At 40.0% G+C, this 21,997-nt stretch overlaps 2 long non-coding RNA genes and 5 other non-coding genes across 19 annotated transcripts; 1 reads left to right on the forward strand and 6 right to left on the reverse strand.

The window, feature by feature from the left end:
- Positions 1-1,360: 1,360 nt before the first annotated feature.
- Positions 1,361-21,548, reverse strand: LOC110968202 (uncharacterized). 13 transcript variants are annotated; one of them, XR_007945055.1, is made up of 16 exons: positions 21,486-21,548; positions 21,221-21,261; positions 20,003-20,079; positions 18,718-18,775; positions 18,521-18,596; positions 17,825-18,288; positions 17,392-17,449; positions 16,580-16,724; positions 14,577-14,663; positions 13,587-13,818; positions 10,404-10,490; positions 9,944-10,117; positions 8,407-8,609; positions 7,769-8,348; positions 3,790-6,566; positions 1,361-3,673 (listed from the first exon to the last, which is right to left on the reverse strand). It is a non-coding gene; the product is annotated as an uncharacterized LOC110968202 (long non-coding RNA). The 13 variants fall into 13 exon arrangements; XR_007945053.1 differs by lacking the exons at positions 8,407-8,609; positions 10,404-10,490; positions 14,577-14,663; ... (2 more) ...; positions 17,825-18,288; positions 18,521-18,596 and adding exons at positions 13,356-13,413; positions 14,722-14,797; positions 14,920-14,977; positions 16,204-16,280 and having other exon boundaries at positions 7,769-8,319; positions 9,915-9,972; positions 13,790-13,847; XR_007945051.1 differs by lacking the exons at positions 8,407-8,609; positions 10,404-10,490; positions 13,587-13,818; ... (2 more) ...; positions 17,825-18,288; positions 18,521-18,596 and adding exons at positions 10,952-10,980; positions 14,920-14,977; positions 16,204-16,280 and having other exon boundaries at positions 7,769-8,319; positions 9,915-10,001; positions 14,577-14,797.
- LOC127536056 (uncharacterized) lies at positions 2,523-20,801 on the forward strand. The gene is made up of 19 exons (XR_007945063.1): positions 2,523-2,645; positions 3,255-3,457; positions 3,545-3,660; positions 4,183-4,327; positions 4,473-4,559; positions 4,618-4,762; positions 4,965-5,138; positions 5,748-5,863; positions 6,212-6,327; positions 8,394-8,596; positions 8,974-9,118; positions 9,293-9,379; positions 9,728-9,843; positions 13,632-13,892; positions 16,596-16,653; positions 17,667-17,811; positions 17,870-18,130; positions 18,218-18,449; positions 20,687-20,801. It is a non-coding gene; the product is annotated as an uncharacterized LOC127536056 (long non-coding RNA).
- LOC127536300 (small nucleolar RNA SNORA9) lies at positions 6,317-6,451 on the reverse strand. The gene has a single exon (XR_007945292.1). It is a non-coding gene; the product is annotated as a small nucleolar RNA SNORA9 (small nucleolar RNA).
- Positions 11,101-11,235, reverse strand: LOC127536301 (small nucleolar RNA SNORA9). Its single transcript, XR_007945293.1, has one exon. It is a non-coding gene; the product is annotated as a small nucleolar RNA SNORA9 (small nucleolar RNA).
- On the reverse strand, positions 14,727-14,861 carry LOC127536302 (small nucleolar RNA SNORA9). The gene has a single exon (XR_007945294.1). It is a non-coding gene; the product is annotated as a small nucleolar RNA SNORA9 (small nucleolar RNA).
- Positions 18,526-18,660, reverse strand: LOC127536304 (small nucleolar RNA SNORA9). The gene has a single exon (XR_007945296.1). It is a non-coding gene; the product is annotated as a small nucleolar RNA SNORA9 (small nucleolar RNA).
- On the reverse strand, positions 20,937-21,071 carry LOC127536305 (small nucleolar RNA SNORA9). The gene has a single exon (XR_007945297.1). It is a non-coding gene; the product is annotated as a small nucleolar RNA SNORA9 (small nucleolar RNA).
- Positions 21,549-21,997: the final 449 nt, after the last annotated feature.

The raw sequence follows: 21,997 nt of genomic DNA on the forward strand, positions 1-21,997 counted from the left end.
GCAATAAAATTCACTTTTATTAATTTCAGTGTTCAGTTATTTCTGTCATTTTAAATCATAATAAATGTACATTTTTCTTTACTTTTAACAAATTTCATTGTTCAAATAATGTTTTATGCTTAAAATGTTATCTGATGTATTATTTTTTATTATTTGCTCCATTCAGGCAAACATTAGAAGAATGATAAAAATAATCAGGACTAAAGTGAAATAAAATAAATTACTGAACGTTTTCTCAAATATTGACATTAATTTATTAATGATTTAAAGCAGCTACAGACGTTCAGAGCAGAATTATTAATAATAAAACCACAGAAACTGAAGTGACGTTTCACAAATCCTCACCTAAAAATCTGAAGCTTTCAGACTAAGTGTGGAGCAGCGGCGCCTCCATGTGGAACTTTAAAGTTTTACACGTTAAAGAAGCCAAATCCACTAAAAACTGATCAATAATCTAAAGAAACCACCTCAAAACATTCTAATTTAGATTGAAAGATGCTGCAGGATCAGAAACAGATTCACTCATCAGGATCAGCTTCAGGATTTTGATTTAAATTCTATTTTCCAGCAGCAGAGGACAGACGTGGACGTAAACCGCAGCTTTAACGACGTCTTTTTACCGTAACCGACAGTAAAACACGTTTTCTGGACTCTTGTCTTAAGAAGCAAAATATTTGCATTTTTCACCATTTTCTGACATTAAACATGAATTAATGATTCAAAAACACAAACATTATCAGAGGAGTCTTTCTTTAACGCTTCCTGCTCATTTCTGCTCGTTATTTTTACTGTAGAAGTCAAAAACAGTCAGACGTGGACGTAAACTGTGTAGTAACTGGTTTGTGTTTTATATTAGCAGAAAAATGTAGATTTAGAAACACGTAACGAGAATTTTTCAACAATTTTAAACCTTTAAAAACATTTTTAAACATAACTCAGGAACAGGACAGACATTGATGTAAACTGCAGCTTTAATGTCTTTTTACATTAAGTGACATTAAAATGTAGATTTAGAAGCTCGTGATGAGCACTTTGAAAGAACTTTTCGGATATTTTAAGTCTTTAAAACATTTAAAATGTGCAAAGAATGACTTTTCTTAACATTATTTTACTCTAGCACTCAAAAACAGGACAGACGTGGATGTAAACTGTGTATTAACGGGTTTGTTGAGGCAGAAATTCAGTGTTTTTATATGAAATGACTGCGCTTTTCCATTGACAGGTGGAAAAGCGCGAGATAAATACAGACCATTTACCATTAAAATGTAGATTCTGGGCATCGACTTTGAACTCTACTGTAATAAAATACAAAGTGAACTGTAGTAAATTCAGTTTAATGATAAATGACTGCAGGACTCTGTTTTTCTACCACCTGTAAACAGTTTATTACCTCAGTTTTACACAATAATCTCGTTCATTTCTTTATGTTAGAAGACACTAAACATAAATGACTGAAAATCCTCTTTAATTCCTGAAGCGGAGCAGAAATAAACCCAGACGTCCCGTTGAATGTTCTGGTTTCCTTCTCTGGTCATGAAACCTACAGAGAACAAAGAATGAAGTTTTAGTTAAAACTGTTCTTTCTCTTCTTCAGGTAGATGAAGAAACGTCAGAGTCTTTGATCATCTACGTCAAACTGAAGCTTTGATTCAAACGGATCCAGAACTACTGCTGAAGACCTGCAAGAAATGAAGAGCACAGATGTTTAGTTCCTGTTCTGATGGAGAAACAAAGATCCAGAACTTTCTCTAAAACCACAATAAGGTGGAAAAAGTTCCATGTTTTTATTCACACGTTGCTCAAAGTGAAAACTCTACAAATTCTAGATTCATTGTACATCCGTCGTTTTTTTGTCAGACTGTTGTCTCATGTTTTTCTCATTGTGTTTCCTCTTTGTCTCACTTGAGGTCGTTTGTCTTATTTTTGTCTCTCATGTTGTCTCATGTTTGTGTCACTTTGTCTAATTTGTTGTCTCTTCTTTCTAATATTCCGTCTACTTTCTATTGGTTTTCTTCTGACTTTTGTCGTCTCCTGTTTTTGTCATTTTGTCTTTTGCTTTGTTCATTATTTTGTGCATCATTTTTGTTTCCTTTTTGTCTGTTTTGTGTCGTTTGTGTCATTTTGTTGCCCATTTTTTCTTAGTTTGTCAGAGGTTTGCGTAGAACCCGCAGTTTGTCAGAGGTTTGCGTAGAACCCGTAGTTTGTCAGAGGTTTGCCTAGAACCCGTAGTTTGTCAGAGGTTTGCCGAGAACCCGTAGTTTGTCAGAGGTTTGCCTAGAACCCGCAGTTTGTCAGAGGTTTGCGTAGAACCCGCAGTTTGTCAGAGGTTTGCGTAGAACCCGTAGTTTGTCAGAGGTTTGCGTAGAACCCGTAGTTTGTCAGAGGTTTACCTAGAACCTGTAGTTTGTCAGAGGTTTGCCTACAACCTGCAGTTTGTCAGAGGTTTGCCTAGAACCTGTAGTTTGTCAGAGGTTTACCTACAACCTGTAGTTTGTCAGAGGTTTACCTATAACCTGTACTTTGTCAGAGGTTTGCCTACAACCTGTAGTTTGTCAGAGGTTTACCTAGAACCTGTACTTTGTCAGAGGTTTGCCAAGAACCTGTAGTTTGTCAGAGGTTTGCGTAGAACCCGTAGTTTGTCAGAGGTTTACCTACAACCTGTAGTTTGTCAGAGGTTTACCTACAACCTGTAGTTTGTCAGAGGTTTACCTACAACCTGTACTTTGTCAGAGGTTTACGTAGAACCTGCAGTTTGTCAGAGGTTTACCTAGAACCTGTAGTTTGTCAGAGGTTTACCTACAACCTGTAGTTTGTCAGAGGTTTACCTAGAACCTGTACTTTGTCAGAGGTTTGCCAAGAACCTGTAGTTTGTCAGAGGTTTGAGTAGAACCCGTAGTTTGTCAGAGGTTTACCTACAACCTGTAGTTTGTCAGAGGTTTACCTACAACCTGTAGTTTGTCAGAGGTTTACCTAGAACCTGTACTTTGTCAGAGGTTTACGTAGAACCTGCAGTTTGTCAGAGGTTTACCTAGAACCTGTAGTTTGTCAGAGGTTTACCTACAACCTGTACTTTGTCAGAGGTTTACGTAGAACCTGCAGTTTGTCAGAGGTTTACCTAGAACCTGCAGTTTGTCAGAGGTTTGCCTAGAACCTGTACTTTGTCAGAGGTTTACCTAGAACCTGTAGTTTGTCAGAGGTTTACCTACAACCTGTAGTTTGTCAGAGGTTTGCCTACAACCTGTAGTTTGTCAGAGGTTTACCTACAACCTGTAGTTTGTCAGAGGTTTACCTACAACCTGTAGTTTGTCAGAGGTTTACCTAGAACCTGTACTTTGTCAGAGGTTTACGTAGAACCTGCAGTTTGTCAGAGGTTTACCTAGAACCTGTAGTTTGTCAGAGGTTTACCTACAACCTGTACTTTGTCAGAGGTTTACGTAGAACCTGCAGTTTGTCAGAGGTTTACCGAGAACCTGTAGTTTGTCAGAGGTTTACCTAGAACCTGTAGTTTGTCAGAGGTTTGCCTACAACCTGTACTTTGTCAGAGGTTTACCTAGAACCTGTAGTTTGTCAGAGGTTTACCTAGAACCTGTAGTTTGTCAGAGGTTTACCTAGAACCTGTACTTTGTCAGAGGTTTGCCTTGAACCTGTAGTTTGTCAGAGGTTTACCTAGAACCTGTAGTTTGTCAGAGGTTTACCTATAACCTGTACTTTGTCAGAGGTTTGCCTAGAACCTGTAGTTTGTCAGAGGTTTACCTATAACCTGTACTTTGTCAGAGGTTTGCCTTGAACCTGTACTTTGTCAGAGGTTTGCCTAGAACCTGTAGTTTGTCAGAGGTTTACCTATAACCTGTACTTTGTCAGAGGTTTGCCTAGAACCTGTAGTTTGTCAGAGGTTTACCTAGAACCTGTAGTTTGTCAGAGGTTTACCTAGAACCCGTAGTTTGTCAGAGGTTTGCCTACAACCTGCAGTTTGTCAGAGGTTTGCCTAGAACCTGTAGTTTGTCAGAGGTTTACCTACAACCTGTAGTTTGTCAGAGGTTTACCTACAACCTGTACTTTGTCAGAGGTTTGCCAAGAACCTGTACTTTGTCAGAGGTTTGCGTAGAACCCGTAGTTTGTCAGAGGTTTACCTACAACCTGTAGTTTGTCAGAGGTTTACCTACAACCTGTAGATTGTCAGAGGTTTACCTAGAACCTGTACTTTGTCAGAGGTTTGCCTACAACCTGTAGTTTGTCAGAGGTTTACCTATAACCTGTACTTTGTCAGAGGTTTGCCAAGAACCTGTACTTTGTCAGAGGTTTGCGTAGAACCCGTAGTTTGTCAGAGGTTTACCTACAACCTGTAGTTTGTCAGAGGTTTACCTACAACCTGTAGTTTGTCAGAGGTTTACCTAGAACCTGTACTTTGTCAGAGGTTTACGTAGAACCTGCAGTTTGTCAGAGGTTTACCTAGAACCTGTAGTTTGTCAGAGGTTTACCTACAACCTGTAGTTTGTCAGAGGTTTACCTAGAACCTGTACTTTGTCAGAGGTTTACGTAGAACCTGCAGTTTGTCAGAGGTTTACCTAGAACCTGCAGTTTGTCAGAGGTTTGCCTAGAACCTGTACTTTGTCAGAGGTTTACCTAGAACCTGTAGTTTGTCAGAGGTTTACCTACAACCTGTAGTTTGTCAGAGGTTTACCTAGAACCTGCAGTTTGTCAGAGGTTTACCGAGAACCTGTAGTTTGTCAGAGGTTTACCTAGAACCTGTAGTTTGTCAGAGGTTTACCTAGAACCTGTACTTTGTCAGAGGTTTGCCTAGAACCTGTAGTTGTCAGAGGTTTGCCTAGAACCTGTAGTTTGTCAGAGGTTTGCCTACAACCTGTACTTTGTCAGAGGTTTACCGAGAACCTGTAGTTTGTCAGAGGTTTACCTAGAACCTGTAGTTTGTCAGAGGTTTACCTAGAACCTGTACTTTGTCAGAGGTTTACCTAGAACCTGTACTTTGTCAGAGGTTTGCCTAGAACCTGTAGTTTGTCAGAGGTTTGCCTACAACCTGTACTTTGTCAGAGGTTTACCTAGAACCTGTAGTTTGTCAGAGGTTTACCTAGAACCTGTAGTTTGTCAGAGGTTTACCTAGAACCTGTACTTTGTCAGAGGTTTGCCTTGAACCTGTAGTTTGTCAGAGGTTTACCTAGAACCTGTACTTTGTCAGAGGTTTGCCTAGAACCTGTAGTTTGTCAGAGGTTTACCTATAACCTGTACTTTGTCAGAGGTTTGCCTAGAACCTGTAGTTTGTCAGAGGTTTACCTACAACCTGTACTTTGTCAGAGGTTTGCCTAGAACCTGTAGTTTGTCAGAGGTTTACCTAGAACCTGTAGTTTGTCAGAGGTTTACCGAGAACCTGTACTTTGTCAGAGGTTTGCCTAGAACCTGTAGTTTGTCAGAGGTTTACCCAGAACCTGTAGTTTGTCAGAGGTTTACCCAGAACCTGTAGTTTGTCAGAGGTTTACCTATAACCTGCAGTTTGTCAGAGGTTTACGTAGAACCTGCAGTTTGTCAGAGGTTTACCTAGAACCCGTGGTTTGTCAGAGGTTTGCCTATAACCTGTAGTTTGTCAGAGGTTTACCTAGAACCTGTAGTTTGTCAGAGGTTTGCCTAGAACCTGTAGTTTGTCAGAGGTTTACCTATAACCTGTAGTTTGTCAGAGGTTTGCCTACAACCTGCAGTTTGTCAGAGGTTTGCCTACAACCTGTAGTTTGTCAGAGGTTTGCCTAGAACCTGTAGTTTGTCAGAGGTTTACCTACAACCTGTAGTTTGTCAGAGGTTTACCTATAACCTGTAGTTTGTCAGAGGTTTACGTAGAACCTGCAGTTTGTCAGAGGTTTACGTAGAACCTGCAGTTTGTCAGAGGTTTACCTAGAACCTGTAGTTTGTCAGAGGTTTGCCTACAACCTGTAGTTTGTCAGAGGTTTACCTACAACCTGTAGTTTGTCAGAGGTTTACCTACAACCTGTAGTTTGTCAGAGGTTTACCTAGAACCTGTAGTTTGTCAGAGGTTTACCGAGAACCTGTAGTTTGTCAGAGGTTTACCTAGAACCTGTAGTTTGTCAGAGGTTTACCTACAACCTGTAGTTTGTCAGAGGTTTACCTAGAACCTGCAGTTTGTCAGAGGTTTACCTAGAACCTGCAGTTTGTCAGAGGTTTACCTACAACCTGTAGTTTGTCAGAGGTTTACCTACAACCTGTAGTTTGTCAGAGGTTTACCTACAACCTGTAGTTTGTCAGAGGTTTACCTAGAACCTGTAGTTTGTCAGAGGTTTACCTATAACCTGTAGTTTGTCAGAGGTTTACCTATAACCCTACCATGTGGATCCACAGCAGGGCCTCAAACAGCCTCATGGTTCTCTAGCAGACACAACAGGAAAGATCAGAGCCACAGCAGGCTCAGTCTCGCTGGAAAGGTCTGCACTAAAAACACAACAACAACAATAGAAATAATAATGATGATGCAGGTTTACGTATTTACCTGGTCTACTACCTGTGAGGTGAATTGACAGCCTTCATGCTGCTTGTTCTTCTTAGATCTGAGAATAAAAACACAAACATCAGCTACATGTCTTCACTAAAGCTACTGGACCTGTTTCCATGGTTACAGCCTCTACAAACCCTCTCATTCTACTGCACTAACTCGTCTGTCCTTAAGTCCTGCTGCACCTATTCACCACCTGGTTGTTGGTCACACTTTTAACGTAAAGTCAACATTTTAAGCTCAGATCTGGTTCAGTTTTAACAGAAATCACAGATGAGGAGTTCAAGAGATTACAAACTGACGAATCCTGATTTACTTCTACAAATTCTGGCTCTGATTGTTAGTTCCTAAAATAAAAACATAAAAGTTAAACCAGCAGACGGGTTCTGGGGTTCAGACGGTTCGTTGCCTTTAATAATCTTGTCTGAGATCCACATTTACACTAAAGTTCAAAGGTTTGGGGTCATTTAGACCAACTTTAGCAAATATAGAGCAACTTTAACTAATATAGAGCAACTTTAATTCAACTACTCTACCGTTCAAAAGTTTGGGTCGCTTAGAAACGTCCTTGCTGTTCAAAGAAAATAATTTTTTCAATGAAGATAACATCAAATGAATGATAAATCCAGTGTAGACATGGTTAATGTGGTAAATGACTATTGTATCTGTAAAGAGCTGATTTTTAATGGAATATCTCCATAGGGGTACAGAGGAACATTTCCAGCAACCATCACTCCTGTGTTCTAATGCTACATTGTGTTAGCTAATGCTGTTGAAAGGCTCATTGATGGTTAGAAAACCCTTGTGCAGTTATGTTAGCACATGGATAAAAGTGGGAGTTTTATGAAAAACATGGAATTATTTGGATGACCACAAACTGTTGAACAGTGGTGTAAATCTGCTGCTACTTCTGGACTTTCGTCACCAAATCATAAACATCAAAACTCCTCCCCAAGAAAAACTGGAAGAAAAATGAGTGGAAACTAGTCCTAATGGTGACTTTAATATGATTTAAACATTGTTCAACAAGTTACCAAGAACTCAGAGTCTGATTTACTCATTTAGAACTGATATAAAACATCTAAACCAACTGCTCAACTGGCCCAATTTTAAAATGACTTTTCATACATGACCAGTGCTCATCTCTCTCAAAGTCTATTACAAAAAGAGATGTTGAGATAATTGATGGTCTTAAACATTACTCATGAGACGAGGAAAAGTTTTTAACTTTACAACACAAAAACCAAACTCCCTTACCAACTCATAGTCCCATTTAACCAGCAGGTCAGTCTGGAGGTCTGAGCAGGAGAAGGTTCATCTTCAGCTCCTGGGTTCTGAAAAATCAAAGGATTCAACATTAAATACTCGACATCTTTACACCGATTCACGATCTGTCAAATCAGACATGTCGATCACATAATCTGATTAAGGGTCAACTGAAATACAACAAGAAATGAAGTGGTCACAAAATGTCACGTCTTTAAGTTCCATTTAACAAAAAAATACATAAACATCCAACCACTGAACCACATGTAGCTGCAGGTCACAATAATGCAAAACTCAACAGGTAGAACACTTTAATATGAAGCATTTGGTCTAAAAAATGAAAAGTTATTTATGTTGAAATTCTGTACCTGTACTTTGTCAGAGGTTTACCTACAACCTGTAGTTTGTCAGAGGTTTACCTACAACCCGTAGTTTGTCAGAGGTTTACCTAGAACCTGTAGTTTGTCAGAGGTTTACCTAGAACCTGTAGTTTGTCAGAGGTTTACGTAGAACCTGCAGTTTGTCAGAGGTTTACCTACAACCTGTAGTTTGTCAGAGGTTTACCTAGAACCTGCAGTTTGTCAGAGGTTTACCTACAACCTGCAGTTTGTCAGAGGTTTACCTACAACCTGTAGTTTGTCAGAGGTTTACCTATAACCTGTAGTTTGTCAGAGGTTTACCTAGAACCCGTAGTTTGTCAGAGGTTTGCCTAGAACCTGCAGTTTGTCAGAGGTTTGCCTAGAACCTGTACTTTGTCAGAGGTTTACGTAGAACCTGTAGTTTGTCAGAGGTTTGCCTACAACCTGCAGTTTGTCAGAGGTTTACCTAGAACCTACAGTTTGTCAGAGGTTTGCCTACAACCTGTAGTTTGTCAGAGGTTTGCCTACAACCTGTAGTTTGTCAGAGGTTTGCCTACAACCTGCAGTTTGTCAGAGGTTTGCCTAGAATCTGTAGTTTGTCAGAGGTTTGCCTATAACCTGTAGTTTGTCAGAGGTTTACGTAGAACCTGCAGTTTGTCAGAGGTTTACCTAGAACCTGCAGTTTGTCAGAGGTTTACGTAGAACCTGCAGTTTGTCAGAGGTTTACCTAGAACCCGTAGTTTGTCAGAGGTTTGCCTAGAACCTGCAGTTTGTCAGAGGTTTGCCTAGAACCTGTACTTTGTCAGAGGTTTACGTAGAACCTGTAGTTTGTCAGAGGTTTACCTACAACCCGTAGTTTGTCAGAGGTTTACCTACAACCCGTAGTTTGTCAGAGGTTTACCTAGAACCTGTAGTTTGTCAGAGGTTTACCTACAACCTGCAGTTTGTCAGAGGTTTACCTAGAACCTGCAGTTTGTCAGAGGTTTACCTAGAACCTGCAGTTTGTCAGAGGTTTGCCTAGAACCTGTAGTTTGTCAGAGGTTTACCTACAACCTGTACTTTGTCAGAGGTTTACCTAGAACCCGTAGTTTGTCAGAGGTTTACCTAGAACCTGCAGTTTGTCAGAGGTTTGCCTAGAACCTGTAGTTTGTCAGAGGTTTACGTAGAACCTGCAGTTTGTCAGAGGTTTACCTACAACCTGTAGTTTGTCAGAGGTTTACCTAGAACCTGCAGTTTGTCAGAGGTTTACCTAGAACCTGCAGTTTGTCAGAGGTTTGCCTAGAACCTGTAGTTTGTCAGAGGTTTACCTACAACCTGCAGTTTGTCAGAGGTTTACCTACAACCTGTAGTTTGTCAGAGGTTTACCTACAACCTGCAGTTTGTCAGAGGTTTACCTACAACCTGTAGTTTGTCAGAGGTTTACCTAGAACCTGCAGTTTGTCAGAGGTTTACCTACAACCTGTAGTATGTCAGAGGTTTACCTAGAACCTGTAGTTTGTCAGAGGTTTACCTAGAACCTGCAGTTTGTCAGAGGTTTACCTACAACCTGTAGTATGTCAGAGGTTTACCTAGAACCTGTAGTTTGTCAGAGGTTTACCTAGAACCTGCAGTTTGTCAGAGGTTTACCTACAACCTGTAGTTTGTCAGAGGTTTACCTAGAACCCGTAGTTTGTCAGAGGTTTACCTAGAACCTGCAGTTTGTCAGAGGTTTACCTACAACCTGTAGTTTGTCAGAGGTTTACCTAGAATCTGCAGTTTGTCAGAGGTTTACCTAGAACCTGTAGTTTGTCAGAGGTTTACCTACAACCTGTAGTTTGTCAGAGGTTTACCTACAACCTGTAGTTTGTCAGAGGTTTACCTACAACCTGTACTTTGTCAGAGGTTTACCTAGAACCTGCAGTTTGTCAGAGGTTTGCCTAGAACCTGTAGTTTGTCAGAGGTTTACGTAGAACCTGCAGTTTGTCAGAGGTTTACCTACAACCTGCAGTTTGTCAGAGGTTTACCTAGAACCTGTAGTTGTCAGAGGTTTACCTACAACCTGTAGTTTGTCAGAGGTTTACCTAGAACCTGCAGTTTGTCAGAGGTTACCTACAACCTGCAGTTTGTCAGAGGTTACTACAACCTGTAGTTTGTCAGAGGTTTTACCCAGAACCTGCAGTTTGTCAGAGGTTTACCCAGAACCTGTTACTTTGTCAGAGGTTACGTAGAACCTGTAGTTTGTCAGAGGTTTACCTACAACCTGCAGTTTGTCAGAGGTTTACTAGAACCTGTAGTTTGTCAGAGGTTTACCTACAACCTGTAGTTTGTCAGAGGTTTACCTACAACCTGTAGTTTGTCAGAGGTTTACCTACAACCTGCAGTTTGTCAGAGGTTTACCTACAACCTGCAGTTGTCAGAGGTTTACCTACAACCTGTAGTTTGTCAGAGGTTTACCCAGAACCTGCAGTTTGTCAGAGGTTTACCTACAACCTGTAGTTTGTCAGAGGTTTACCTACAACCTGTAGTTTGTCAGAGGTTTACCTAGAACCCGTAGTTTGTCAGAGGTTTGCCTAGAACTGCAGTTTGTCAGAGGTTTACGTAGAACCTGTAGTTTGTCAGAGGTTTACCTACAACCTGTAGTTTGTCAGAGGTTTACCTAGAACCCGTAGTTTGTCAGAGGTTTGCCTAGAACCTGTAGTTTGTCAGAGGTTTACCCAGAACCTGTACTTTGTCAGAGGTTTACGTAGAACTGTAGTTTGTCAGAGGTTTGCCTACAACCTGCAGTTTGTCAGAGGTTTACCTAGAACCTACAGTTTGTCAGAGGTTTGCCTAGAACCTGTAGTTTGTCAGAGGTTTGCCTATAACCTGTAGTTTGTCAGAGGTTTACCTACAACCTGTAGTTTGTCAGAGGTTTGCGAGAGCCTGTACTTTGTCAGAGGTTTACCTACAACCTGCAGTTTGTCAGAGGTTTGCCTATAACCTGTAGTTTGTCAGAGGTTTACCTATAACCCTACCATGTGGATCCACAGCAGGGCCTCAAACAGCCTCATGGTTCTCTAGCAGACACAACAGGAAAGATCAGAACCACAGCAGGCTCAGTCTCGCTGGAAAGGTCTGCACTTAAAAACACAACAACAACAATAGAAATACTAATAATGATGCAGGTTTACGTATTTACCTGGTCTACTACCTGTGAGGTGAATCGACAGCCTTCATGCTGCTTGTTCTTCTTAGATCTGAGAATAAAAACACAAACATCAGCTGTCATGTCTTCACTAAAGCTACTGACCTGTTTCCATGGTTACAGCCCTCTACAAACCCTCTCATTCTACTGCACTAACTCGTCTGTCCTTAAGTCCTGCCTGCACCTATTCACCACCTGGTTGTTGGTCACACTTTTAATGTAAAGTCAACATTTTAAGCTCAGATCTGGTTCAGTTTTAACAGAAATCACAGATGAGAGTTCAAGAGATTACAAACTGATGAATCCTGATTTACTTCTACAAATTCTGGCTCTGATGTTAGTTCCTAAAATAAAAACATAAAAGTTAAACTAGCAGACGGGTTCTGGGGTTCAGACGGTTCGTTGCCTTTAATAATCTTGTCTGAGATCCACATTTACACTAAAGTTCAAAGGTTTGGGGTCATTTAGACCAACTTTAGCAAATATAGAGCAACTTTAACTCATCAAGTACAACTTTAACAAATACAGAGAAACTTTAACAAATATAGAGCAACTTTAATTCATCTACTCTACCGTTCAAAAGTTTGGGTCGCTTAGAAACGTCCTTGCTGTTCAAAGAAAATAATTTTTTTCAATGAAGATAACATCAAATGAATGATAAATCCAGTGTAGACATGGTTAATGTGGTAAATGAGTATTGTAGCTGAAAACAGCTGGTTTTTAATGGAATATCTCCATAGGGGTACAGAGGAACATTTCCTGAGTTGTAATGCTACATTGTGTTAGCTAATGGTGCTGAAAGGCTCATTGATGATTAGAAAACCCTTGTGCAGTTATGTTAGCACATGGATAAAAGTGGGAGTTTTATGAAAAACATGGAATTATTTGGATGACCACAAACTGTTGAACAGTGGTGTAAATCTGCTGCTACTTCTGGACTTTCGTCACCAAATCATAAACATCAAAACTCCTCCCCAAGAAAAACTGGAAGAAAAATGAGTGGAAACTAGTCCTAATGGTGACTTTAATATGATTTAAACATTGTTCAACAAGTTACCAAGACTCAGAGTCTGATTTACTCATTTAGAACTGATATAAAACATCTAAACCAACTGCTCAACTGGCCCAATTTTAAAACGACTTTTCATACATGACCAGTGCTCATCTCTCTCAAAGTCTATTACAAAAAGAGATGTTGAGATAATTGATGGTCTTAAACATTACTCATGAGACGAGGAAAAGTTTTTAACTTTACAACACAAAAAACCAAACTCCCTTACCAACTCATAGTCCCATTTAACCAGCCAGGTCCAGTCTGGAGGTCTGAGCAGGAGAAGGTTCATCTTCAGCTCCTGGGTTCTGAAAAATCAAAGGATTCAACATTAAATACTCGACATCTTTACACCGATTCACGATCTGTCAAATCAGACATGTCGATCAATCATCTGATTAAGGGTCAACTGAAATACAACAAGAAATGAAGTGGTCACAAAATGTCACGTCTTTAAGTTCCATTTAACAAAAAAATACATAAACATCCAACCACTGAACCACATGTAGCTGCAGGTCACAATAATGCAAAACTCAACAGGTAGAACACTTTAATATGAAGCATTTGGTCTAAAAAATGAAAAGTTATTTATGTTGAAATTCTGTACCTGTACTTTGTCAGAGGTTTACCTAGAACCTGTAGTTTGTCAGAGGTTTACCTACAACCGTAGTTTGTCAGAGGTTTACCTACAACCGTAGTTTGTCAGAGGTTTACCTAGAACCTGTAGTTTGTCAGAGGTTTACCTACAACCGTAGTTTGTCAGAGGTTTACCTACAACCTAGTTTGTCAGAGGTTTACCTAGAACCTGTAGTTTGTCAGAGGTTTACCTACAACCTGTAGTTTGTCAGAGGTTTACCTACAACCTAGTTTGTCAGAGGTTTACCTACAACCTGTAGTTTGTCAGAGGTTTACCTACAACCTGCAGTTTGTCAGAGGTTTACCTAAACCTGCAGTTTGTCAGAGGTTTACCTACAACCTGCAGTTTGTCAGAGGTTTGCCTAGAACCTGTAGTTTGTCAGAGGTTTACCTACAACCTGTAGTTTGTCAGAGGTTTACCTAGAACCTGTAGTTTGTCAGAGGTTTACCTAGAACCTGCAGTTTGTCAGAGGTTTACCTACAACCTGTAGTTTGTCAGAGGTTTACTAGAACCTGCAGTTTGTCAGAGGTTTACCTAGAACCTGTAGTTTGTCAGAGGTTTACCTAGAACCTGCAGTTTGTCAGAGGTTTACCTAGAACCTGTAGTTTGTCAGAGGTTTACCTAGAACCTGTAGTTTGTCAGAGGTTTACCTAGAACCTGCAGTTTGTCAGAGGTTTACCTACAACCTGTAGTTTGTCAGAGGTTTACCTAGAACCTGCAGTTTGTCAGAGGTTTACCTACAACCTGTAGTTTGTCAGAGGTTTACCTAGAACCTGCAGTTTGTCAGAGGTTTACCTACAACCTGTAGTTTGTCAGAGGTTTACCTAGAACCTGTAGTTTGTCAGAGGTTTACCTAGAACCTGCAGTTTGTCAGAGGTTTACCTAGAACCTGCAGTTTGTCAGAGGTTTACCTAGAACCGTAGTTTGTCAGAGGTTTACCTAGAACCTGCAGTTTGTCAGAGGTTTACCTACAACCTGTAGTTGTCAGAGTTTACCTAGAACCTGTAGTTTGTCAGAGGTTTACCTACAACCTGTAGTTTGTCAGAGGTTTACCTAGAACCTGCAGTTTGTCAGAGGTTTACCTACAACCTGCAGTTTGTCAGAGGTTTACCTACAAACCTGTAAGTTTGTCAGAGGATTTACCCAGAACCTGCAGTTCTGTCAGGGTTTAACGTACAAACCTGTAGTTTGTCAGACGGTTTAGCCTACAACCCTTGTGCTTTGTCAGAGGTTTCCTAGAACCCGTAGTTTGCAGAGGTTTGCCCTAGAACCTGCAGTTTGTCAGAGGCTTTACGTAGAACCTGTAGTTTGTCAGAGGTTTACCTACAACTGTAGTTGTCAGAGGTTTACCTAGAACCCGTAGTTTGTCAGAGGTTTTGCCTAAGAACCTGTAGTTTGTCAGAGGTTTACCTAGAAACCCGTAGTTTGTCAGAGATTACCTAGAACCCGTAGTTGTCAGAGGTTTGCCTAGAACCCGTAGTTTGTCAGAGGTTTACGTAGAACCTGTAGTTTGTCAGAGGTTTGCCTACAACTGCAGTTTGTCAGAGGTTTACCTAGAACCTACAGTTTGTCAGAGGTTTGCCTAGAACCTGTAGTTTGTCAGAGGTTTGCCTATAACCTGTAGTTTGTCAGAGGTTTACCTACAACCTGTAGTTTGTCAGAGGTTTGCCGAGAGCCTGTACTTTGTCAGAGGTTTACCTACAACCTGCAGTTTGTCAGAGGTTTGCCTAGAACCTGTAGTTTGTCAGAGGTTTACCTATAACCCTACCATGTGGATCCACAGCAGGGCCTCAAACAGCCTCATGGTTCTCTAGCAGACACAACAGGAAAGATCAGAACCACAGCAGGCTCAGTCTCGCTGGAAAGGTCTGCACTAAAAAACACAACAACAACAATAGAAATACTAATAATGATGCAGGTTTACGTATTTACCTGGTCTACTACCTGTGAGGTGAATCGACAGCCTTCATGCTGCTTGTTCTTCTTAGATCTGAGAATAAAACACAAACAATCAGCTGCATGTCTTCACTAAAGCTACTGGACCTGTTTCCATGGTTACAGCCTTTACAAACCCTCTCATTCTACTGCACTAACTCGTCTGTCCTTAAGTCCTGCTGCACCTATTCACCACCTGGTTGTTGGTCACACTTTTAATGTAAAGTCAACATTTTAAGCTCAGATCTGGTTCAGTTTTAACAGAAATCACAGATGAGGAGTTCAAGAGATTACAAACTGACGAATCCTGATTTACTTCTACAAATTCTGGCTCTGATTGTTAGTTCCTAAAATAAAACATAAAAGTTAAACCAGCAGACGGGTTCTGGGGTTCAGACGGTTCGTTGCCTTTAATAATCTTGTCTGAGATCCACATTTACACTAAAGTTCAAAGGTTTGGGGTCATTTAGACCAACTTTAGCAAATATAGAGCAACTTTAACTCATCAAGTACAACTTTAACAAATACAGAGAAACTTTAACAAATATAGAGCAACTTTAATTCATCTACTCTACCGTTCAAAAGTTTGGGTCGCTTAGAAACGTCCTTGCTGTTCAAAGAAAATAATTTTTTCAATGAAGATAACATCAAATGAATGATAAATCCAGTGTAGACATGGTTAATGTGGTAAATGAGTATTGTAGCTGAAAACAGCTGGTTTTTAATGGAATATCTCCATAGGGGTACAGAGGAACATTTCCTGAGTTGTAATGCTACATTGTGTTAGCTAATGGTGCTGAAAGGCTCATTGATGATTAGAAAACCCTTGTGCAGTTATGTTAGCACATGGATAAAAGTGGGAGTTTTATGAAAACATGGAATTATTTGGATGACCACAAACTGTTGAACAGTCGTGTAAATCTGCTGCTACTTCTGGACTTTCGTCACCAAATCATAAACATCAAAACTCCTCCCCAAGAAAAACTGGAAGAAAAATGAGTGGAAACTAGTCCTAATGGTGACTTTTAATATGATTTAAACATTGTTCAACAAGTTACCAAGAACTCAGAGTCTGATTTACTCATTTAGAACTGATATAAAACATCTAAACCAACTGCTCAACTGGCCCAATTTTAAAACGACTTTTCATACATGACCAGTGCTCATCTCTCTCAAAGTCTATTACAAAAAGAGATGTTGAGATAATTGATGGTCTTAAACATTACTCATGAGACGAGGAAAAGTTTTTAACTTTACAACACAAAAACCAAACTCCCTTACCAACTCATAGTCCCATTTAACCAGCAGGTCAGTCTGGAGGTCTGAGCAGGAGAAGGTTCATCTTCAGCTCCTGGGTTCTGAAAAATCAAAGGATTCAACATTAAATACTCGACATCTTTACACCGATTCACGATCTGTCAAATCAGACATGTCGATCACATAATCTGATTAAGGGTCAACTGAAATACAACAAGAAATGAAGTGGTCACAAAATGTCACGTCTTTAAGTTCCATTTAACAAAAAATACATAAACATCCAACCACTGAACCACATGTAGCTGCAGGTCACAATAATGCAAAACTCAACAGGTAGAACACTTTAATATGAAGCATTTGGACTAAAAAATGAAAAGTTATTTATGTTGAAATTCTGTACCTGTACTTTGTCAGAGGTTTACCTACAACCTGTAGTTTGTCAGAGGTTTACCTACAACCTGTAGTTTGTCAGAGGTTTACCTAGAACCCGTAGTTTGTCAGAGGTTTACCTAGAACCCGTAGTTTGTCAGAGGTTTACCTACAACCTGCAGTTTGTCAGAGGTTTACCTACAACCTGCAGTTTGTCAGAGGTTTACCTAGAACCTGCAGTTTGTCAGAGGTTTACCTACAACCTGTAGTTTGTCAGAGGTTTACCTAGAACCTGCAGTTTGTCAGAGGTTTACCTACAACCTGTAGTTTGTCAGAGGTTTACCTAGAACCTGCAGTTTGTCAGAGGTTTACCTACAACCTGTAGTTTGTCAGAGGTTTACCTACAACCTGCAGTTTGTCAGAGGTTTACCTACAACCTGTAGTTTGTCAGAGGTTTACCTAGAATCTGCAGTTTGTCAGAGGTTTACCTAGAACCTGTAGTTTGTCAGAGGTTTACCTAGAACCCGTAGTTTGTCAGAGGTTTACCTAGAACCTGCAGTTTGTCAGAGGTTTACCTACAACCTGTAGTTTGTCAGAGGTTTACCTAGAACCCGTAGTTTGTCAGAGGTTTACCTAGAACCTGCAGTTTGTCAGAGGTTTACCTACAACCTGTAGTTTGTCAGAGGTTTACCTAGAATCTGCAGTTTGTCAGAGGTTTACCTAGAACCTGTAGTTTGTCAGAGGTTTACCTACAACCTGTAGTTTGTCAGAGGTTTACCTAGAACCCGTAGTTTGTCAGAGGTTTACCTAGAACCTGCAGTTTGTCAGAGGTTTACCTAGAACCTGCAGTTTGTCAGAGGTTTACCTACAACCTGTACTTTGTCAGAGGTTTACCTAGAACCTGTAGTTTGTCAGAGGTTTACCTACAACCTGTACTTTGTCAGAGGTTACCTAGAACCTGCAGTTTGTCAGAGGTTTGCCTAGAACCTGTAGTTTGTCAGAGGTTACGTAGAACCTGCAGTTTGTCAGAGGTTTACCTAGAACCTGCAGTTTGTCAGAGGTTTGCCTAGAACCTGTAGTTTGTCAGAGGTTTACGTAGAACCTGCAGTTTGTCAGAGGTTTACGTAGAACCTGCAGTTTGTCAGAGGTTTACCTACAACCTGCAGTTTGTCAGAGGTTTACCTAGAACCTGTAGTTTGTCAGAGGTTTACCTACAACCTGTAGTTTGTCAGAGGTTTACCTAGAACCTGCAGTTTGTCAGAGGTTTACCTACAACCTGCAGTTTGTCAGAGGTTTACCTACAACCTGTAGTTTGTCAGAGGTTTACCTAGAACCTGCAGTTTGTCAGAGGTTTACCTACAACCTGTAGTTTGTCAGAGGTTTACCTACAACCTGTAGTTTGTCAGAGGTTTACCTAGAACCCGTAGTTTGTCAGAGGTTTGCCTAGAACCTGCAGTTTGTCAGAGGTTTACGTAGAACCTGTAGTTTGTCAGAGGTTTACCTACAACCTGTAGTTTGTCAGAGGTTTACCTAGAACCCGTAGTTTGTCAGAGGTTTGCCTAGAACCTGTAGTTTGTCAGAGGTTTACCTAGAACCCGTAGTTTGTCAGAGGTTTACCTAGAACCCGTAGTTTGTCAGAGGTTTGCCTAGAACCTGCAGTTTGTCAGAGGTTTACCCAGAACCTGTACTTTGTCAGAGGTTTACGTAGAACCTGTAGTTTGTCAGAGGTTTGCCTACAACCTGCAGTTTGTCAGAGGTTTACCTACAACCTGCAGTTTGTCAGAGGTTTACCTAGAACCTACAGTTTGTCAGAGGTTTGCCTAGAACCTGTAGTTTGTCAGAGGTTTGCCTATAACCTGTAGTTTGTCAGAGGTTTACCTACAACCTGTAGTTTGTCAGAGGTTTGCCGAGAGCCTGTACTTTGTCAGAGGTTTACCTACAACCTGCAGTTTGTCAGAGGTTTGCCTAGAACCTGTAGTTTGTCAGAGGTTTACCTATAACCCTACCATGTGGATCCACAGCAGGGCCTCAAACAGCCTCATGGTTCTCTAGCAGACACAACAGGAAAGATCAGAACCACAGCAGGCTCAGTCTCGCTGGAAAGGTCTGCACTAAAAACACAACAACAACAATAGAAATACTAATAATGATGCAGGTTTACGTATTTACCTGGTCTACTACCTGTGAGGTGAATCGACAGCCTTCATGCTGCTTGTTCTTCTTAGATCTGAGAATAAAAACACAAACATCAGCTGCATGTCTTCACTAAAGCTACTGGACCTGTTTCCATGGTTACAGCCTCTACAAACCCTCTCATTCTACTGCACTAACTCGTCTGTCCTTAAGTCCTGCTGCACCTATTCACCACCTGGTTGTTGGTCACACTTTTAATGTAAAGTCAACATTTTAAGCTCAGATCTGGTTCAGTTTTAACAGAAATCACAGATGAGGAGTTCAAGAGATTACAAACTGACGAATCCTGATTTACTTCTACAAATTCTGGCTCTGATTGTTAGTTCCTAAAATAAAAACATAAAAGTTAAACCAGCAGACGGGTTCTGGGGTTCAGACGGTTCGTTGCCTTTAATAATCTTGTCTGAGATCCACATTTACACTAAAGTTCAAAGGTTTGGGGTCATTTAGACCAACTTTAGCAAATATAGAGCAACTTTAACTCATCAAGTACAACTTTAACAAATACAGAGAAACTTTAACAAATATAGAGCAACTTTAATTCATCTACTCTACCGTTCAAAAGTTTGGGTCGCTTAGAAACGTCCTTGCTGTTCAAAGAAAATAATTTTTTCAATGAAGATAACATCAAATGAATGATAAATCCAGTGTAGACATGGTTAATGTGGTAAATGAGTATTGTAGCTGAAAACAGCTGGTTTTTAATGGAATATCTCCATAGGGGTACAGAGGAACATTTCCTGAGTTGTAATGCTACATTGTGTTAGCTAATGGTGCTGAAAGGCTCATTGATGATTAGAAAACCCTTGTGCAGTTATGTTAGCACATGGATAAAAGTGGGAGTTTTATGAAAAACATGGAATTATTTGGATGACCACAAACTGTTGAACAGTGGTGTAAATCTGCTGCTACTTCTGGACTTTCGTCACCAAATCATAAACATCAAAACTCCTCCCCAAGAAAAACTGGAAGAAAAATGAGTGGAAACTAGTCCTAATGGTGACTTTAATATGATTTAAACATTGTTCAACAAGTTACCAAGAACTCAGAGTCTGATTTACTCATTTAGAACTGATATAAAACATCTAAACCAACTGCTCAACTGGCCCAATTTTAAAACGACTTTTCATACATGACCAGTGCTCATCTCTCTCAAAGTCTATTACAAAAAGAGATGTTGAGATAATTGATGGTCTTAAACATTACTCATGAGACGAGGAAAAGTTTTTAACTTTACAACACAAAAACCAAACTCCCTTACCAACTCATAGTCCCATTTAACCAGCAGGTCAGTCTGGAGGTCTGAGCAGGAGAAGGTTCATCTTCAGCTCCTGGGTTCTGAAAAATCAAAGGATTCAACATTAAATACTCGACATCTTTACACCGATTCACGATCTGTCAAATCAGACATGTCGATCACATAATCTGATTAAGGGTCAACTGAAATACAACAAGAAATGAAGTGGTCACAAAATGTCACGTCTTTAAGTTCCATTTAACAAAAAAATACATAAACATCCAACCACTGAACCACATGTAGCTGCAGGTCACAATAATGCAAAACTCAACAGGTAGAACACTTTAATATGAAGCATTTGGTCTAAAAAATGAAAAGTTATTTATGTTGAAATTCTGTACCTGTACTTTGTCAGAGGTTTACCTAGAACCTGTAGTTTGTCAGAGGTTTACCTACAACCTGTAGTTTGTCAGAGGTTTACCTACAACCTGTAGTTTGTCAGAGGTTTACCTACAACCTGTAGTTTGTCAGAGGTTTACCTACAACCTGTAGTTTGTCAGAGGTTTACCTATAACCTGTACTTTGTCAGAGGTTTACCTACAACCTGTACTTTGTCAGAGGTTTACCTACAACCTGTAGTTTGTCAGAGGTTTACCTACAACCTGTAGTTTTTTCAGAGGTTTACGTAGAACCTGCAGTTTGTCAGAGGTTTGCCTATAACCTGTAGTTTGTCAGAGGTTTACCTACAACCTGTAGTTTGTCAGAGGTTTGCCTATAACCTGTAGTTTGTCAGAGGTTTACCTACAACCTGTAGTTTGTCAGAGGTTTGCCTATAACCTGTAGTTTGTCAGAGGTTTACCTACAACCTGCAGTTTGTCAGAGGTTTACCTACAACCTGCAGTTTGTCAGAGGTTTACCTATAACCTGTAGTTTGTCAGAGGTTTACCCAGAACCTGTAGTTTGTCAGAGGTTTACCTATAACCCTACCATGTGGATCCACAGCAGGGCCTCAAACAGCCTCATGGTTCTCTAGCAGACACAACAGGAAAGATCAGAACCACAGCAGGCTCAGTCTCGCTGGAAAGGTCTGCACTAAAAACACCATAATAATAATACTCATAATAATCCAGAAAAAAAACTCCCTGAAGCTAAAACTGAACTTGTGCTAGCACGTCTGAGCATCATGAGGAGTTTCTCACACCATATTTTTATTTATTTACACAGACTGCGAGATTATCTTACCTTTGAATGTCGATACTGGACTTTACTCTTAAGTTTTCAGTCTGTAAACACACAAAAATAAGATTTAACGGCTCTTGCTAACTCTTACTGTAACTTTGTGATGCTAGCGTCAAGAAACGGCGGCGTGAAAACTTTTAAAATGAACATTTCATTAACAAAACCACCATTGTAACACAGTTTACCACTTTTAAAAACATCCAATAATGTCAGAAAGTCGAAATATTTGTTATTTAAAGTTGGATGGACGCGGATTGTTTCAACTCACCGCCATGTTGCTCCTCTGAATGAAACAGTCTGTCCGGATGTGACGTATGTCGGTTCACATACGCAGTCTCCTAGCAGGGGGCGGCAGAACACCTAAGCTGGCGGCTGGATGTTTCGAGTACATTGAACTACTCCTTTTTTAATTTAAAAAAACGTTGTTTTGAGGGTAAAAGTGCTTCAGTATCTGCCTGTGAGGAGTCTGTGGCAATAATTAAACAAAAATAAAAATAAGATAATCAACCATTCAGTCACTATTTGTCACCTAAATAAAAATCCTGCATCAGAAATTATAATAAATGACAATTTAACAGTCAAATTCTAAAAATATGATCTACAAAGTGGCATTTCAGGCAATGCTGCACCTTCTCAGACTTTGTTTAGAGTTTATTTATTGACTATTTGGACCCTTAAACTAAATTCTGTAAAATATTTTGCCTGAATTTTGAGAATTTCATGTTTCTTTTGTATTTTTACCCTTAAAGAAATGTCTTATCTGTGAAGCCATTTTAAATC

Source organism: Acanthochromis polyacanthus, chromosome 11 (genome assembly GCF_021347895.1).
Source record: "Acanthochromis polyacanthus isolate Apoly-LR-REF ecotype Palm Island chromosome 11, KAUST_Apoly_ChrSc, whole genome shotgun sequence".
Lineage (NCBI taxonomy): Eukaryota > Metazoa > Chordata > Actinopteri > Pomacentridae > Acanthochromis > Acanthochromis polyacanthus.